At 33.9% G+C, this 5,027-nt stretch overlaps 1 long non-coding RNA gene across 1 annotated transcript; it reads right to left on the bottom strand.

Annotated features, from left to right (window-relative positions):
- Nucleotides 1-1,377: 1,377 nt before the first annotated feature.
- Nucleotides 1,378-2,436, bottom strand: LOC108008737 (uncharacterized). The gene is made up of 3 exons (XR_001767411.4): nucleotides 2,284-2,436; nucleotides 1,910-2,179; nucleotides 1,378-1,835 (listed from the first exon to the last, which is right to left on the bottom strand). It is a non-coding gene; the product is annotated as an uncharacterized lncRNA (long non-coding RNA).
- Nucleotides 2,437-5,027: the final 2,591 nt, after the last annotated feature.

Below are 5,027 nucleotides of genomic sequence, written 5' to 3'. Positions count from 1 at the left end.
GCCCACAGCTCGGCTGGAACTCCATCGAGCGGTATGGAGAAGTGGGAGAGCCGTTTGTGGACAGAGATGCTGACTCAGTTTTGGTGGGCAGGAAAAGTCGGACTTATAAGGCACATAAAACCCATTGACTATGATTTGGGGGAAGCACTGAAACCAAACCAACATAAACAGCCAATAGCAGGAATAATAATGCTAATATAAAATTAAATCCAAATCAAATTTTCTTTAAAGCGATATAACGTTTAGTTTATTTTTAACTTTGCAGTTTCCAAATTAGGGTTAAAATACCAAAAATCTTTATTACAAATGGTCCAATTCAAAAATATTAATTACATATTTATAGTTTTGAGAAAGCTGGTTGATATTTTGATAGCTCACTAAGCAGACAAATTTTTAAAAATATTTGAATCTGAAAGCTCTTTAAATATGGTCAGATTTAAACATTATATTTAGTCATATTCTTGGGAAATCTGGTTAATATGTTAACAACCAAAAAATGTATGAAAAAAATATTTAAATATGAAAACAATTTTAAAAATAATTCGATTTAAACAACGTATTTACTTTGTTTTATAAAAGCTGGCTGATATTTTTATAAGAAATCTATTTTTGAAATAAAAATCTTGAATCGAGTTACCAAAAATGTTCAGAGATAAAGAATATATTTATTTACAGTTTTGGGAAATCTCGTTGAAACAACAAACTTATTAGGCAGACCATTTTTGTATTAATACAGTAAGTAAAAACAATAAAAAAAATTGTGATACCATCCCCAGCCTTAACACCAAGTGGCTTTTATTGTAGATATTAAACAAACTATTCGCATACTATTAAAATAGTAATTCTTGCGAATTGTTGTAAATGCTTGCCATGAAAAAATTTGACTTCCAAAACTATAAAGGAATTAAAATTTAACAAGGGCAACCTCAATTCCTCAATTTTTATTTATTTTTAACCAAATTGCTCAAACTATAAAAACAAACTGTTTGCCCATGGCTTCTAAGATATTTTATGCTAACTCATCTGTTGATAAAATTCCCCTCGCTGGTATTCATTTTTGTTTGGTTTCTTTTATGGTAATCAGCCAAGTACAACAACGATAAAAGAAGACAATTACCATGTTCATTACCCAAACAAAATTAAAACAAAAAGGTATTGTTCAAAAAGAACATCAGCACATGTTTATTCAAATTAAAATAAAACACTTTCAAACCTAGGAGTGTGGAGAATGGAACAGCAAAAAAGTCAAGTTGTTTAAATATAGCCATAAACTATTTTAATTGCCAACACTGGTTGACCATTAGAGCGTGGACAGTGGGAGAGGCAGCGGCGCTAGCTAGCCGCTGGCTGTTCACAGTGCATAAATAAAGCCGACAATTACGAAAGTGCTACATTACAATTTATGGCTATATTTGAATACATTTAGATAAGCAGCGCAAAAATAAACAAAGTGCCCACTGTGACTCTCTCTCTCCATCGCATTGAGCATCTCTGTTGCACGCAAAGAGAGCAGCTTTTGCAGGCGAAAAAGCTCGTGATTGAGAGCCTGCGTCGGAAGTTGCGGTAAAAGGATCACTCTCTCAATTCACATCTCTTCCTCTCTTTTCCTCTCTTATGGCTGAGATAACAATCAGCCGGTATGTTTGTCTCATGACAAAAAATGAGAAATTGTGGGAGCAAAATCTTACAAGCAATTATGCAATCTCGTCTCCGGCGTTATTGTTGTTTTTGGTATTGTGGTTTTTGTTGCAGCCCAGCCGCTATTGTTGTCAAAACAAACATTTATGTAATTGCGCTCGCTGTCAGCACGAACTGCAGGTTCTCATCCATAGAAACTGCGGAGGTATTAGTTTAAAATCAGCTAAATGCACTAGATGTTTTAGATAATCGCATATATGTATATACTTACGGTACTGCTGCACTTCCGCCAAAAACAAAACCGTTTTTTTTTCATTGGTCATCTGGTGCATTTGCCAGAGCACAGTTTTTAAAGAAGTTAAAGAGCCGAAAAGCCTAAGTACCGCCCGTGAGCCCAATTTCACACCTCTTGGTTTCGCGCGTGCTTAAGCATTATTCATTATGCTCCTAGTTGTTAGTTTTCCAAACCAATGGTCATCCCCTCATTAAACGGCAATGGAAATGGAAAATATATATGTATGTACATACTGCCCATGGGTCCCTGAAAAATAAAACGGTAAATAACGTGCAAAATAAATGCATCCAACCGGGCTCACTAATTAAATTTGCTTATTTCACCTCAAGTGCTCTATTATTATTACTTACATAGTTGCCTCACTTAGAGGGGAATATTAATAAACTTTATCCCACCGCAATAATAATTTAAACACAAATTGAAATTAATAAACATTTACCACTTGCACAAAAATTACCATTCCCCCTTGCACCAAAATCAGCGATCTGGCAACTCCGTCACGAAGTCGAAAGAGGAATCTGCAAAAACATGCTACAGCAGTCATCTCGCTCGCACATAACGGAACGCTTACTTCCAAGAAAAATAGAATGTATATGTTAAATGATTTTAACTTCACGATTTCACAGATATTTTAGTCGAAACACTTGGCATTTATAGGCCGGGAAATGTGCAATATAGCTTAAAATCAATACATTGACACGTAACCCGACCTGCAAATGTTTGTGTATTTGCAGGAACTTTTTGAAGAATACCCTTGATATTTTGAGGCCGGTGAATGTGCAATATTTTTAAACTAAAATATTGTCACAAACACCGTCCGAAAAACTATCTGGGAATACGTTTTAACACTTTTTTGCTGCTTATTGCTTTATTTTATAGGCCGGGGCCAGTGCAATACGGGAAAATAAAACATCGCATTGTCACCAACCGCGACCTGCAAATTAATGCAAGTCTATTATTGTTTATAACTTTTTTAGTTGCTTTGTATTTTAAGTATTCCGGCCGTCTCAAGTGCAATACTAGTCAGAAATACAGGATTGCTACTGGGACGGACCGAAACACTAAAAATTTTATGTATTATGATTAACACTTTCACTGAATTCGGAAGAGGCAGACAATTTCAGGCTGGGGAATGTGCAATACTATTAGAAAATTAAGTTTTGCCCAATCCACAGCCCAGAATGATTAGCCACAAATTAATTCCTTTTAACGACCACTCGCGACAACTTTTCATATCGGAATGCCGGACAAATCCCGAAAACTAAGAAGACGGCGATGAAAAAAAAACAAATTTGACAAAACGGAATGCAGAAGTTCAGAGCGAGATGGCAATAGGTAATAGGGTAAGGCAGCCATCGAATTTTAGATTCTACAAACAAAAGTTCAACGGCTACCTTACATCACTACTCTACTTAGAAGAGAGGATATTTAAAATGGCGTTTACACGGAGAATTTTTGAAATTAATTCCACGAACTCAGACGTTTTTCCTTTTAACTTACTTTTCTAGAAAACTCAATCTAAGCAATGAAAGTACTTTTATTGAATAATCTAGATAAGTAAATCAAAGCAGCGTTTACAAAGGTAATTTTATTTTCATTTTCTTTGGTTGAGCATTCCACTAAGCTGTTACCAAGCGAAATATATTTTGAGGTTAAAACTTTTTGAGGTTAGGACGTATTTATTCAAGTTTGACTAGTTTTGCAAAGTAATTTTAGATTCGGTTTATTATTTTAGAGCCACAAAACGCGGTAACTTTTTATAAATATTTTAAGTCAGTTTCGCAGGTTTGGTAAAACATACAATGCCTGCCAAGCCGACCTAAAAATTTATCAAGTATCACAATTTTCGCCAATTATTTTTAGGTTACGTTTATTAATTAATATAGGATGCTACATTTTTATAAATATTCTAGTCCGATTTGGCAGATTTTGTGATAACTACAACCTTCTGCCAAACGAGCCTAAATATTGATAAAATAATCAAATTGCACTATTTTCGACAAGTTTTAGGTTACGATTACTTTTAACACACAGGATGGTAGTTTTTTTTTATAAATATTTTAGGCCGATTTGTCAAATTTTACCTATTATTTTTATATTACGATTATTTTGTAATTAACACGGGATGGTAATTTTTTATTAAAATTTTAGACCGATTTGGCAGTTTTTTTGTAATATAAAAAACTATGCCAAAACGGCCTAAATTTTGATAAAATATTTTTTGTTGCACTTTTCTAACATATTTTAGAAACGTTTAATTTTTTTTTTTTACTAAAACCCAAGTAATTGCCGTTTATCTTTCTTTTATCACTCGTCGATATATTTCTCAAAATGCATAACACCAGTTATGTGTACTTTACGCAAAAAATGAAAATACACACATCTGGTGCTAGGCACTTAGGAATATTTTACCAAACTTCACCTTACTTCTCAAGTTACTTACAGGAGCAATTAGCTCCTTCCCGTTCGACGGTCAAAATTGAAAAGGCAGAGCGAGTTCATCTCAACGAAAACGAAATCTTTGTGACAGTGTTGGAAATCGACCTTTGACACTTATACTAACGACGCATTCACGGACACGCACAAGATGTGCATGTGTGCGAAAGCGACAAAATCCCCTCCAAAAAATAACCTCACTTTTAAATTATTGATTAAATATGCGACTTGTTTTACAAAATATTTACCTGTTTTCGCATAATCCACTGGTGCTGTATAAATATATTCCTAAAAGCTTCATTAAGAGGACCAACTGCAAGCGTACACTAGTTCTTGAGGCACTTATTGTTCAGGAATTTCATGTTTCATTTATTCCCACCCATTCCTGAAGGGGAAATTACATATGTACATATGTTTGTGTGCGAGGCCAAGACGAACTCTAGAACATTCCCTAATATATGAAAACTCAATTAATATATAACCTAAAAGTCAGCCAAAGTCTAGAAAAATGTAAATGAACAACTAAAAAAAATAAATATTAATAAAAACCACAAAAGAAGCGACCTAAAGTTTTTAATTATATGTACATACATATATATATATATCTCAGTGCTACCTTAATTTCAAACACAACTCAAATATAATAAAAAACACAGCA

This window comes from Drosophila suzukii, chromosome 2R (genome assembly GCF_043229965.1).
Source record: "Drosophila suzukii chromosome 2R, CBGP_Dsuzu_IsoJpt1.0, whole genome shotgun sequence".
NCBI classification, from domain to species: Eukaryota; Metazoa; Arthropoda; class Insecta; order Diptera; family Drosophilidae; genus Drosophila; species Drosophila suzukii.
The sequence above is the reverse complement of the archived record's forward strand: the minus strand, read 5'-3'. Positions and strand labels throughout refer to the sequence as shown.